Source organism: Rattus rattus, chromosome 15 (genome assembly GCF_011064425.1).
Source record: "Rattus rattus isolate New Zealand chromosome 15, Rrattus_CSIRO_v1, whole genome shotgun sequence".
Taxonomy (NCBI): domain Eukaryota; kingdom Metazoa; phylum Chordata; class Mammalia; order Rodentia; family Muridae; genus Rattus; species Rattus rattus.
In genome coordinates this window covers 75,030-88,194 of record NC_046168.1, presented here as the reverse complement: position 1 = coordinate 88,194, position 13,165 = coordinate 75,030, and the positions used below count along the sequence as shown (strand labels likewise).

At 41.9% G+C, this 13,165-nt stretch overlaps 1 pseudogene; it reads right to left on the bottom strand.

Annotated features, from left to right (window-relative positions):
* Window positions 1-9,183: 9,183 nt before the first annotated feature.
* LOC116884893 lies at window positions 9,184-11,664 on the bottom strand (annotated as a pseudogene).
* Window positions 11,665-13,165: the final 1,501 nt, after the last annotated feature.

Sequence of the window (13,165 nt, the reverse complement as noted above, 5' to 3'; positions counted from 1 at the left end):
AACAGCCATTCATTTTTCATGAATTAATCTTTCTTTGGCTTTCTTCTCTAAGGGTGAGAAAATCATGTAAACACAGACCTAAGGATATATGAAGTCTGATGAATGTTAAGTGTATGCAGAAATTGTAACCGAATATGAAAAATACATGATTAATTTTCACATAGAGTACTAATGTCACTGGTCACAGACAGACTCAGTCTGTACCACAAGGAAGAGAAAACCTGAGGATCAAGGATCAAAGACAGATAAACATGATACCATTGCTTTCTTAGAAAATGATAGAATAGTAAATATGTAATCTCCAATAATAAGGAAGAATACAAACCAATAGATTTAAAAACCTAGAATAACTCACACCTTCCCCCATTTTGTTATTACTACCTGCCTGGAGATAACTATAATTATGTTTACTATGTAACCATGTTTACTGTCCATAGTTATGGTTTCTATAACTTACAGAAACATCATGACCATGACAATTCTTTTTTTAAAAAATCTATTGATTTTCATTTTATTTATATGACTAAGTTGTAGCTGTCTTCGGACACATCAGAAGAGGGCACTGGATCCCATTCCAGATGGTTGCAAGTCACCATGTGGTTCCTGAGATTTGAACTCAGGACCTCCGGAAGAACAGTGTTCTTAACCACTGAGTCATCTCTCCAGCCCCTGTAGCAACTCTTATAAAAGACATATTTAATTGGGGATGCTTACAGTTTAGAAGTTTAGTTCATTAGCATCATGGCAAGAAGTATGGCAAAACACAGGCAAACTTGGTAGTGGAGAAGAGCTGAGAGTTCTACGTCCAGATCAGCAGGCCACAGGAAAAGAGAGTGAGCCAGGGGCTGACTTGGGTGTCTGAAACCTCAAAGCCAACTGCCAATGACACACTTCTTCCTAAAAAGCTACATGCACTCCAACAAGGCCACAGGTCCTAACTCTTGTAATGCAACTCCCGCTCGCTATGAGGCTGGGGAGCCACTCTCAAACTACCACAGTGACTAGCATCCAGTTAATGCTACCATTTAATACCATAAGACGCTATTGTATGCCAGCAACTGAAAACGCTCCTCCACATCATGCACATGATTCTATTGGATCCGCAGATCAAAGTTTAAAGTCACAGTTTATAAACAATGAAGCTTGTGTTGGTTTTTTTTTAATTTTTATTTTTAATACATTTTAGTTAAAGTATAATTACACCACTTACACCTTCCCTTTTCTGCCTCCAGCTCATCTCATACCTCATCTTAAAAATGATAGCTTTTTTCCTTTTAAAATTATAGATATAGATAGATAGATGATTGATAGGTAGATGAATAGATAGATAGATAGATAGATAGATAGACAGACAGACAGGCAGATATGATAGACAGGTAGAAGATAGGCAGTAGATAAATAGGTGATAGGTAGATAGAAAATAAATAGTAGATAGAGATGGATAGATAGATAGACATACAGACAGACAGACAGACGCACAGTTATATAAACACAGTCAACTGAGTCAGTTTCCATTGTTTGTATGCCCATGAGTCCAGAGATGAATCGTTCCTGGGAGAGGATAATGTTCCATCTCTCAGCAATCATTGGTTGTCTGTAGTTGTTTGTCTGGGGTGGACCTCATGAGATTTCCTACTTTCACATTAGCCTGTATATTGATATTGTCATTATTCACGTCTTTCTTGTGCAGCCATTTCTGGAGAGTCAGTATCAGAGCAGACTTCCTGATCTTCTGGCTTTTCCAAACTTTTCATCCCTCTCCATGATATTCCATGAGCTACAGATACAGGAATTGTGTTGCAGATGTATCTACCCCATGATTTGTTGATTGTATCCAGTTGTGGATTTCTGTGTGATTCATTTGCATTAAAGAGAAGCTTATTTGATGAGGGGTAATATTTACACTTATCTGTAGCTGTAAGTGTAAGATTAAGATTTATTTGTAGTGAGGAATTATGCTAGTCTACAGAGTGTCAGAAGTAGATTCTCTTCTAAGAACCACAGGTCACTGGTTACATTTCTACTACCAGGCATAATTTTCCTCCTGCTAAGTGGGACTTAAAAGTCAAATTAGACAGCTGTTGTTTACCACTTATGTGTGAGTGCTGCTATTGTACTGTTATGGGTATCTTGCCATGCTGGTCATTGGTATGGCCCACCCATGTCACAGCTGGTTAAAATTATTAGTTGCTTCCCTCCCTAGGCAGCTTTCATAGTACTTTCTGATACTATGGAAACTAGGCTACAGAAATTGGCCATGTTACATCCAGCTCCAATAATATGAGTCCTGTGCTCTCCAGTCGAGCCCTACCTTCAACCCCTGAGAGGTATCAAAGGGCAGCAGCAATAGACTACATTGTTTGGAGACAAATTTGGACTTTCCTGACCAACCACACAAAGGGAAGGTTTTTGTGACTGGTATTGGCATAGTTCATATGGGAAGCATTGTCAGTCCAAATGCCTTAAGTTCAATAAATATTCACAATTGGATTCACAATGCTCACGGAACATTATGGAGAGAATTAGAAAGATTATGAGCCAGAATATCAAGGCTTTATTGAACAACCTTCTTATTATGTCTCCTCCTCGTCCTCCTCGTCCTCCTCGTCCTCCTCGTCCTCCTCGTCCTCCTCGTCCTCCTCATCCTCCTTGTCCTCCTTGTCCTCCTCGTCCTCCTCCTCCTCCTCCTCCTTTTCTTCTTCTTCTTCTTCTTCTTCTTCTTCTTCTTCTTCTTCTTCTTCTTCTTCTTCTTCTTCTTCTTCTTCTTCTTCTTCTTCTTCTTCTTCTTCTTCCTTCTCCTTCTGAATTGACCTCCCTCCCCTTCTCTATTGATGTGGTAAAGCACTATGATCAAAGAAACAGAGAGAATGAAAAGTTTATTTTAGCTTGTAATTTCACATTCCAGTCTAGCATCAAAAAAAATAAATAAATAAAATAAAAGTCAGGGCAAGAACTTGAACAAGACAGGGAGGGACCTGGAGGCAAAGAGCATGGGAAAGTGCTGCTAACATGGCTTGCTCAGCTTGCTTTTTTATCCCACCTAGAGCAACCTGCCTAGAAATGGTGCTGCCCAGGGTGCAATGAACCCTCCCACATAAATCATTAATCAAGGTGATGTGACCACAAACTTGCCTATAGGCCAGCTTATGAAGGTATTTTTACAATGAAGAGTCCTTCTTAATTCTATATTCATGACATATCTGGATTTGTGTCAACTGATAAAAACCAACCAGCACAATTGAACCCATGACCCCTTTCTAACTCCACACATAAGTACACCACGTATTAAGTCCTAACATAAAAAATAAGTTACACATTTTCTTACTCCAAGAGCAAAGAACCAGGACACATCTATATGTGAAATAAGCAAACAAACAAATGTCTAGCAGTATGAAGCTTGGTGTCAGTGTCCGACTTCTAGGACTCATGACATTCTAGGTTCCAAAAGGCTTGCCATCGGACACATGGCACATCAGAAAAGCTCAGGTTGGCTTCACTTCACAGTCACTGTGTCTTTAGCATGGTACAAGTGTATCCAAAATGCTTGGGTTCGCGCTGAAACTGAGCTGTGTCTTTACCAATAACTCTTCTAGAATGACTTTGGGGACTCTGACCTTACCACATGATGGTGACCCTCAATTTCTCTCTATAACCTCTTCAAACTTGTAGTTTCCTCTTCAAATGAGGCTGCACATTCATTGGTGCCAAGCTTCAGTTCTTTTTCACCTTCAAAACAAGTACCACCTGGAAAATTATTACACATTACATAGTGTGGCTGCCAGCACAAGGTACTGCCTCAGCCTACTCTGAACCACAGCTTCTGAGGAAACACTTTTCAGAAGATATCACCTCAATGATCCTGGATCTTTCTTAATGTTCGTTTTTTAATTCCAACCAACACCAGTGACTGCTTCTACAAAGGGTTTACTTTAAGGGTTCTTAATACAAACAAACAAACAAACAAACCTTGAAGGGTCCCGATAGACTTTGAAGAATTCTTAAACCTCCCTCTGAAAAGTCACAAGCCAGGTCTCCATTACTCTCAACATTCTTATCTTCTAAACTCCAAAACAGAGCCCACTGACTTCTGAGCCACTCAATGCCTTTCTCAGCCCAAAGTTCAAATGATACCACAACCCTCCCAAATACACATGGTCTGATCTGTCACAGCAACACCCCACTCCTTGCACCAATTTCTAAGTTGAGGATTATATTGCCATCACAAAACAACATGAACACTGTGGGGATTAAAGGATTTATTTCAGCTTACAGTTCCACATCTATGTCCAGCACCAAAAGAAGTCAGGGTAAAATACTGCGGTATCTAATGGTTAGATGCCATTTATTAACATCATCTTCCCTTTCTGAAGGACAGAGAGACATTATTATCAACAGTGTGTTCCCTTTCTTCCTGACTTTACTGATTGATCTGCAGAATATCCCTCCTCTATGCTGAAGTCTGAATGTGTCCTCCAGATGCATATTGTAAAACCTAACAATGTGATACTATTAGTGGGTAGGAAGGAACTGCTTTGCCCATTCTATCTTGTGAAGATACCATGAGATGGTGCCAGCTTTAAGCCAGAAAACAATTCTAGAAGAATTTTGATCTTAGACATCTCAGCTTCTAGAATTGGGAAGATTAAATTTATTGATAAGTCAACAAGATTCAGGTATTTTTATTAAAATGACTGAAATGGTTTCGGACACCATGCACTTATGGAGACCTCACAGAGATCATTGTGACACTCCACTTGAGGGTGCCATTGGTTTTCATTGCTGTTGTGAAGCAGAAACAGCACTAGTTCACTTGGTGTCTTTCTGTGACAGCCATGGCTTACTGAAAGGTCTGAAGAAGAAATCTGAATAGTGTCCCACAGTATGTACTTCTACTACATAATAAAAGTCAGGGCAACTTAAGATTTGGGAATATTCAAGATCCTACAGCACACACACACACACACACACACACACACACACACACACACACACACACACAGCAGGGCAGAATCGAATCCCATCTTCCTGGAAAGTTTCCTAGTCTTGGGAGTTATCTTGGTGCATATTTGCAGGTCACATAGCAAGGATCACAGTGAGGATCTGGGAGGATCACATAGCAAGCATACAGTGAACACCAACGGTAGGTTGGCTGACTCGGGAGGCTCTGCCTTTTCTTTGGCTCTGGGGGCTGGAAATCTATAAACTGACTCAGGTCTGCAATCTGGTGATGGGCCGTGTGTGTCTAGGGTAACAGCTCAATTGGTACCTCTAATCCCCACACCTCAGTCTTTTTATTGATTCCTTAAATGAATCAAAGAATACTTAAGGGGTTTGCTTATTAGTTTTAATCCTTGCAAGCCCATGTTTAATTACGCACATGCATGAATAGCGCTGAGTCAGAGTAGCTTGAAAATTTGTGGTTGCTTCATTAGCCTTGATGCCCATTAGACTTGGCACTTGTCATTTCTGCCACTTTGAGCTTTGCCAGGAAGTCAGCAGGTGTCAGATGCAGCCCTTCCAATGAGTGTTGCCATGCTAGTGACATGAAGTCAGCAGGTGTCGGATGAGGCCCCTCCTGTGACTGCTGCCAGCCTAGCAAAAGAGCCAGGATACTTCTCCCCATTATCCTCTTCTTGGGGCCATCCAGAATCGAGAGCTGTCCCTGTCACTCTCCTCTGACTCAACATTTATTTTCCTGTGGTCGTGATGCTTAAACTTGAAGCATCAGCATAGCCATGGTGTGTTAGAAATGTAGGTGGTTGTGCCTACCCAGTAAGATTTCAGTTACACAGGTGTGTGTGTGTGTGTGTGTGTGTGTGTGTGTGTGTGTGTGTGCGCGCGCGCGCGTGTGTGTGCTTTGCGCACACATGCGCAAGCATATGAGATCTGGGAGTCTATGTTTCAGGGAAATGCTGAACCCACTTGGGAGGGGAAGCACATGTCAAGAATCTCTTCTCACCCTGCCCTAGAATTTTTTATTTATTTGTTTAAATTCATGGAATGAAAGTGCTCTATCCAGTTTCCATGCGTCAGTCTTAAAGAGAGCCTCAAGCTGTAGCTAGCTCCCCAAGCCATGTCATCAATGGTAGGCATTCTGAAGGCACATTCAAATCAAAGACAGACCTGTCAGTGCACTTTTAAGTACTTTCAAGATCCAGGTCTATAAACAAACCTAAACTTTTTATGATGTATGTTACCAAGTTTCTGCAACTTTCTTTTTAGCTCTGACTCTGAAGCTACTGTGTGTGTGAGACCCTGCATTGGGTTGTGGCCAACGGTAATTAATGGTTGGGAACAACTAATAGGAAGCTGTTATAACTCTCCTGCAAGTGTGTCTTGCTTCCTCAGGCAGAGGTGAGTTTCCCATAGGTGAAGGAGTGTTTCTTGGGAACTTTCCAGAAGACGTTGGTAGATACCAGATATTGCAAGTACTCTGAATTCTCTCCAGATTTCACCTCCCTGTTGTCAAGAGTCTGACCCTGCATTCTCCTTTCCATAAGAGACTCATGTAGCTATGAGTCAATCATCACTATAGCCCAGCTGTCTTTGGAATCTTACCTTGAACTTTGTCTTTTGTGGATCTTCGACTTTTAAATATAAGAAGCAAAGCATACTTTTCTCCATGGAGGTCAAGAAAGAAGTCTGAATTTTATCCTGGGCTCTGAGAAAGAAACTGCTCGTTCTAACTGAAGGTAACCACAATGCAAACATCATGCAAGCCCTGAGTCCTGTGTGTCTTTTAGGTCATCTTGTGCAAGTAAAATGTAGTACAGATTTTTGTGTCCAGTGGTTATACCTCATTCTGATATAATATCTCTTGTCCATTTCTAGTAGCTCACTTTTGGGGACTGTTTTAAATGTCCAGGATACTGCATTCCAACCTTTATAAGAAGGTTCTTTTGGGACAAAAATTTAAAGAAGAAAGAATGGATGGTCTCATTAGTTGGTACCATATAGCTAATAGGAGGTGGAGCTAAAAGACAACTTGTCAAAAGTATTAGATCCAAAACAGCTCACCTGTGGAGAATGGGGAAGCAGGAAAAACAGGCAAATGTCATCAGAGACATGTTAGCTCGACTTTTGAGAAATAAAGAAGGACACTCATGTGCTCTGGATTATGTCCCTTGCTGGGACACACTGAATCACCTTGACTGGCAGTCTCACTAATAGCACATGCAACTGGGAAAACACTTGCAACAAGTTAATGTAATGTACTTTGTTCAGGAAAAAAATAGAGAAAGGATTCTGCACAAATAAAAGCATACTGCGCCCCTCCAACCCCAAACTACACAAGCTCTGTGATCCTTCCAGGGATGAGGGCATGAGATCTGTGTGCTGTAACAAGTTCCTACGTATTTGGAAATTTTGACTTGCAAGCTATTTCGTTTGTAGGAGAGTTGACTCTCTAAGCTGAGGTTGTGTTTTGTTTGGTGCTATCAGCAGAAAATCATATGCAGCTTCTCAATGAATCAGAGCCTCTTCATCCAGACAGGAAAATGAAGAAAGACACAAGCGGGTTTTAATATCCAGGGGTGGATAGTGTAAATCTCCTTTTCAACTTAAACCATATGGGCTTGCAGAGCAGTTGAAAATCAGTCTTCAAAGCATTAATAGCCTTGACTAAATGAAGACAGACATCCAGCTCATACACAGCCAGTAATGAATGGGATGACGGAGATACACAGCCAGAGCCAGCCCAAAGGCTCCATACATGTAGCATGCAGCACATCAAAGGTGAAGTCTTTACCTATTATTAATTATGACAGCATTTCTACCTCACAGCATTTCACATAGCAACTGTAACCAAGAACATCTGCAGTTTAAACTGACAGTGCCTTCTGCACTAAAGGGAAGCAGGACATAGAACACCTTCCATGAGCAGAAGGAAAGTGTTGCTCATCCAAGAAGTCACGCAAATGGCCACATGCAGTATATGATGGTGTGGAGTAGCATCTTCTGTGCTACCCAGTGATGCAGATGAGGCTTGAGCAAGAAGCAAAGGACTGTAGGATCCACGGCGTCATTTGCTGCATTGTAGACTTACACCAATGCTCTGAGAAGAATACCACTCTTTCAAAACTACTGTTCAATCAGTGCAGAATCGCAAACATCGTTCATCTAGAGACAAGCATACAAAAACAAAAGCCAAGAATTGTATGAGAGAATTTTAATTAAAATTAAGTGTCTCAGGCTGGAGAGATGTTCCAGTGTCTAAAGCCCTGGCTACACAAGCCTGGATCAGAGTTCAGATTCCCAGAACTCACAGAAATGCTGTGTGGGGTGGTGTCCTTGTGTAACTCCAGCCTCAGAAGATGGAGACAGGAGATCTCGGGAATAAGGCCTAGCTGTGTCGGTGAGCTTTGGGTGTGATTGTGAGATACTGACTCAGTGAATAAGGTAAAAAAATAGTCAAGGATGATTCCCAATAGCAATCTTGGGCTACACATGCATACATGTCCACACACACACACACACACACACACACACACACACACACACACAACATAAGCATCACACACATAGAAAATAGAAAGGAAGGTTAAATTAAATTTCCCATGATATTTTAAAACCAAAATGATTTTACTGAATTGTCTTAAGCCTAATTGTGAACCTTAAGAATCCTCATTGGCTTTCGCCATTTCTAGACAGTGGCTTCCACTTTACAGAGTAGACAAAGCCTCTTCCTTATGTTACTAAAGCACAGGTCTAGTTGATTAGCATATGAGTTCCTAGGAATAAGCTCTCGCTTCCTAATAAACCACTTGGTCCAGGTCATATCCTTTTAAGATTGTTGTCTATGAGCAGAATGTTACTAAATACTCTTTGTATGCACTGGAATTTAGAAGTGTATTCCCTGAAGGCCATCTGTTAAAGACTTGTGCCCAGTCTAGTATTATTGGAAGAGGCAATAGACCTTTAAGAGGTGTGGCTTAGTGAGAGGTCCTTTGACTATTGGACATGTGACCTCAGGAGGGATTTTGGGACCCTGGACTGTTTTTCTTTTTCTTTCCTTTTCTTTCCTCCTTTCTTTTTCAGTTTGAAAGGTTCTGTTCTACACTTTATTACTGGATAATCCACACACCTAACTGAGATATGACCAAATCCCCAGGTTAAAAGTGTTAAACTCCACCTGGTAGGATAGATTGATGACCATGACTCTTAGTCTTTCCATTATGTGAATCCTTACAGACCCAGCTTCGTTCTCCTCTCGTGTCTTCTTTTGGGGTTGTACCTGATTGTGTTACCAAATCCACTGAGGAATAGGGCAATTTTGCTTTTGTTTCATGGCCAGGAATCGCTTGATTCTGAAAGTCTTGTGAGAAGATATGGCAAGAAGCTAAATCAGGTGTAGGTGCACTATGGCAGAGGAAAGAAGAAGGACTCTTTTTTCTTTCTAATCCCTGGCTTGGGATGTGAACACTTGCCTTCCAGGCTGTGCTACTCTTGGAAGTGTTTCAAGCCAATGAAACGACCTGTGGTTAGATCCAAACATCCAGGACTATGATCAAAGAGTAAAGTTCTCTTTCCTTGATAAGTAGCCTGCGCCATGTTCTCTTTTATAACTTAGTAACTTACACAACATATCACAGAGTCAGTTACAAAACTGATTATGACAATGTACCAGCTCAAGGCTACTTTCCTCCAGCTATGTGAGGTAAGTACTTACAGTGGAATCTGTTGTTTTGAGGGTTCCTAGGAGCCCCACCTTCACAGTGGGTGCACAGACAACTTTTCCCCAGGTCCCCTTGCAGGATAAGGGTAGAGACATATACATTGGCCCTAACTGGTCCATATATGAGATTTTATTCAGATTCAGTGACCTAAGGCAAGAGGCTTTGCCTAAATGAGGAAGGCGTTTGTTTTTCTGACACTAGTGACTGGATACACAGACGGCTCTGTCCTCTGGGCTCTGGAGCATCTGGAGCAGCAACTTTCTCACCCTCTAATACCTTATCATGGCTTGGGCTATTGGTTGTTGTTGGTCTTGAAACTTCGAAACCACCTGGCTTCTTTGTTGCTCCAAAGAATTCTGTGTTTGCCTCAGAAAGTCACTAGTTCAGGTTTATTTAATGCTGGAGATTAAACCCAGGGTCACATGCATGCTGGACAAACAACTTGCAAAATGAGATACAACCTTGACCTCTTTATTTCACCTTAAAACAGCCAAAATAAATTCTGTTGCTTATGACTAAAAAACCCTCCCAAAATAATATTAAAATTATTCTTCTGTGAAAAGTAAAGTCAGTTGAGGAACATCATTCATTTCATACCGAACAAAAGTAAGCACTGGAGCTAAAATTGAAATCAGTATCATTTTAATACTCCACGCCATTAACTTCTCTCTCCAGAATAGACAACAATTTGCATGGTTCACAAACCCATATTCCTGGAGAGATTTATTTGTACCTGATCTTTTTAATGACAGATAATAGACTGTAAGAACATAGTATGCAGGGCTGGAGAGATGACTCAGGGGTAACAGTGTTTGCTCATAAGCATGAAGACCTGGATTTAAATATTTATCACCCCCGTACAAAACATCTGTAACCCAGCACTGTGGGGGCAGAGACAGGAGCATAGCTGTGGTTGCTGGCTGCCGGCCTAGCTCCAGGTTATGAGAGGTTCTGCCTCCAGAAAATAAGCTGGAGAGCTGGATATGTCACCTCCTATTCCAGCTGCCATGTGATCACGTAGGCATATGCATTTGCACAGCTAAGTACGCACACGCCACATTGCACACATGCTCAGCCACAAAATGAGCCTAACAAATGAAAAGAGTATGGTATACTGTGAGAAGAAAGTGATCGATCAAAATGAAGTTTCCATCCTAAGCCTCAAGAGTGAGTGGCAGAAGTTTCCAAAGAGTGAGAGGGAGCAGAGGGAGAACAAATGTCACCACCAAGTTTTCCAGGCTAAACTTCCCCTTAGGAGCTGTGGTTGTAAATATTTAATCTCAATCTGGGGTCTCTACCCCACCTTTTTCATTCATTTCCCCAATAAAAAACACAGATCTTTTATATTTATAATAAGGTTTAATGCACTAGAGCTAGGCAGGTATCGTCTCTCTAAGCTGTTAGAATCTACTTCCCATCAATAGCCCTGAGGTATAACTTTGTTCCATCTGGGCAGCTCTTAACTCCAGTTGGCCAGCCCTCCTGGCCATGGCTTCATGACTCACCCACCCCATGGTATCTTCTCCTCTCTCTACCTTCTCCTCCCCTTCTTCCTCCTCCTACTCCTCCTCTTCCTCCTCCCCTTCTCCTCCTAGTGGTCTCTCCTCAGACTCCAAGCCTGTGAAACCAAAACTCCACCTCCCTCTCTTCTGTCCAGCGTCAGGCTGTAGGCATCTTTATTCAACCAATAGTTTTAAATTAAGGAGCAAAGTCACATAGCATTATTTTGCGTACATGCAAATTCTCTTGTCCCTGGGGCAACCAGGCCTTGGGGGCCAGTATTTTCTATTACAATACATGGCAAAAATCCAAACCTCAAAAGGGAACCCTGTCAGAAGCATATTCGCTCTGCTCAGTATTTTGCTCTGCAAAGCAACTCCTAAAACTCAAGACTCCCTGGTGGTACAGATCTATACTCCCAGACGCCAGGAGGCTGTGACAGGAGGACCACAAGCTCAAGGAACTGTTGAAAGTGGCCACGCTGCACCATGTCCTTATGCCAAGGGTGCACATACTCTTGCCTTACGGTGCTCAGCTCAGTTATAGTAGACTTCTTAAAGTAGCGCGCTGTCTGATTTATTTCTGCTCTTCTAGTGCTGTGATCTCCCTCTCTGGCATGGTAGCTTTTATCTACTGTTCAAATACAGCCCTAGTTCTCAGGGCATTAGGGATGCTTCAGGCTGGTGTCATGGCGAGGTCTTTTTCAATCCCTTCTGATTGGTCTCCCCATGCTGTCAATGCTGTGTGACTCTGTAGAAACTATTTACCAAACATCATTTGACCCTGAGAAGTTTGCCTCAAGGATCTGCAGTGTGCTGTGAGGTGAGCTCTTTGTAGGTAAATTGTTGGTTTTTAAGAAAGTTATTTTTGTTGCTGCTCTTAGCTAAATCACTTTGTGCCAAGAACCTTCTCTTGCCAGTCCATATCCCTTGATTAGTTAGGAACTCCAAGGGGTATTTTAAAAGCTTAAGTCTGTATTATTACATTTAAATCATATTACTTCTATTACTACTACTATTACTACTACTACTACTACTACTACTACTACTACTACTACTACTACTAACTACTATCATGATCACCATCATCATCGATCGTCACCATCATCATTCTCATCGTTATCCTCAATCATCATCATTCTTAGGCTTCAGTTACTAGTTTTCAATGGAGATTAATTATTCTAGAAGTTTCAAAAAAGAAGTGGTCCAAGTTAGTGATGCTGGGTCTTCTTTTCCTTTAAAGCTTCGCTAAAGACCACAGTTTCAGAAGTTCCTAAATTTAAAAATTACAAAGCATATCATTTCTGATCTGTCTGCTCTGAACGAGTGAGCTAGCTTAGCTGTGCCTGGTGGCCCAGGCCTGAAACCCCACCTGCTTGGGTGGCTGAAGCAGAAGGATTGCCAATCCAAGGGCTTCCTGGGTGACAGAGTGAGTTTAGGAGCAGTCTAAGCAAATTAGTGGGAGCCTGCCTCAAAATGGAAACCGAGAACTTTAACAGGGGCTATGTATGTGACCTGGGGTAAAGCATGTGACAGGTGCAAAAGCCTGGCTTCTACCTCTGTCTGGTTTCCACCTCCTGTGTCAGAACGTGTTTGAGGTGGGTGCAAGGTTACTGCTGGCTCATTGGAGATCTTTCTGCAGAAATGTTTGTAATAGGAAACCATTGGAAAGGTACTAGAAGCACGAAAGGGGAATGGGAGAGGATAAGCAGGCAGATGTCAGCAGCAAAAAGATGTTCCCATCTCCAGAACCAGAAAGACACGTTGAAGAGGTCACACACCAGCCAGTACCCGTGGGCCAGAGAAGTAACAGAGACGATCAAGTTTGTGTTAGATACACCGCAAGAAAATTTCTCCAGCGTTTCCTTCTTTCCACACCCACCTTCTATGGAGCCTATAGGAAGATAGGACAGAGCCTACGTGCCGGCCAATTGGCAAGGGCTCCTAGAACATGTGCACAGCATTCTTTGTGATGGCAGAAAGGCTGGCACC